Genomic DNA, 1,846 nt, shown 5'->3' with positions numbered 1-1,846 from the left:
AGAACGTGGACGGGATGGTACAGCCTGAAAATTTTCTGCCGGAAGTGAGCGTGAGCAACCCGCTCCAGTTATCTGCAGAAAGTGTAGAAAAAGTCGAACGTTACGTAAATCCAGTTGGTGTGCTCATAATGCCGACTAATTATTTTTGTAAAAAATATATGTTATAGTGTGCGAATAAAATGTAGCTCGAGCTATGGTTTCGATGACGGAACTGGGAACATTCGGCATATTTCCGATGATTACCGAAAATGTACCGAGATGTTGCATCCTCCATGTCGCTCCTAGGCAACGTGGTTGCTATATAGATCTTGCCAATCAGAACGCGAGGTCGATTGTCCGCCATTACTTCTGTCAACTTGTCGGACCCCAGTTGAACACCGCGAGAATACATATGTAAAGAGAAAATGGTGAAAACGTGCTCGTGGGGAACTGACAACAGTTACGGCCGATACCCTGATAGATTGGAGGGCGGTGTTGTATATTCTACAATTCATGGAACCTAAAACGTAAGTAAAAGCGACAGTAAAATGAGCTGGAGGTGGGTGAAGGCCTACAAAAGCATGTCAAAATTAAACGAAAGTAGAAGCAACAAGGTAATGTCACCGTTGTGTACTGTACAGTAAGACTAGTGTAACGAAGTACATGCATGTGTAGTACATGTATTTACTGAGAAAGTTTGGAATCTTGTCTTCATGTATTTAGTCATCAACAGTGTACTTTCAGTTTCTCTCGGCAAGGTTTGCCCAACGTCATACTGCCGTCTGATATGTATGTCTGGTGTAGTGTTAGGGCCAGAGGAATCTCGGACTATCTGATACCATTTGAAACACACTCATCATGTATGCATGCTTTTATTACAGTTAACTTATACCATAGGGGCATGTCTAGCCTTATATTAAAAAATAGCCAGATATACCTAGATATGAAGATTTTATATATAAGTATTTCTGGCTGTGTTTAAAATACAAGACAAGACATGTCCATGTGGTTATATCAAATTCATTAGTTATTAATTTCAATAGTATGCCAAAATATTTGTTTCCATTGATTTCTCAGTCTATCTTGATATTTCAAAACTGAAAGTAGGTGTTTTTTTGTAGTGATGAACCATAAATTAAGCTGTTTTTTTCAATAAATATGTATAATTAAAATATTGTTTAGATCATGCCTTAACTACAATATAATACAAGTGAAATTTTGAAACTGTATAATCTAATCCCAGAGTGTTATTAATCCATGACCTTATCCACGATCAGTAAACATATCTTATACGACCCCACCCCCTGAGTATTCTAACATCCATGACCTTGCCTGATATGAATCCTGAGCTTTCTAATTTACCAATTAAAATAATGTAAAATGTATGTACATATGTTTTCTATTCTCTTGTCTACTAAGTAAACAGCAAGCATGTCAAAAGACTTCATGTATAGGGTGGGAATAGACATACAAAGAATATACATTATGTATACATCCTATTTGTTGAGATATTGTAAAGCATACTCCGGACATGTAGAAAATTAATTCTTTAGCTTCAGGGTGTTGTCATTAAATAAAAAATATGGGAGAAAAAAAACATTTGTAACTATTGTATTTTTTCAGATACAGCTTTGGAAGTTTTGTCAGCCGCAGCTGAAACAAAGAGGCTAGAACAACAACTACATAGATAGGAGCTACTGAATTTGCACCACGAACAACAAAATACTACATTTTTCTAAAGTGTTATATTGATAGTGAAATTAAGCAGAAATAAAATTGATTGACATCCTGAATTGTAACTGTTGTCTAGATGTTTTATCCATCCTAGATCCACTTCTGGTTATAACTAGACATAACATTGTTAGAC

The 1,846-nt window shown here is 36.0% G+C and overlaps 1 long non-coding RNA gene across 1 annotated transcript; it reads left to right on the top strand.

The window, feature by feature from the left end:
* Positions 1-286: 286 nt before the first annotated feature.
* LOC117332430 lies at positions 287-1,638 on the top strand. Its single transcript, XR_004533730.1, has 2 exons — positions 287-506; positions 1,603-1,638. It is a non-coding gene; the product is annotated as an uncharacterized LOC117332430 (long non-coding RNA).
* Positions 1,639-1,846: the final 208 nt, after the last annotated feature.

Source organism: Pecten maximus, chromosome 8 (assembly GCF_902652985.1).
Source record: "Pecten maximus chromosome 8, xPecMax1.1, whole genome shotgun sequence".
Taxonomy (NCBI): Eukaryota; Metazoa; Mollusca; class Bivalvia; order Pectinida; family Pectinidae; genus Pecten; species Pecten maximus.
This window is presented reverse-complemented; position numbering and strand designations above follow the sequence as displayed.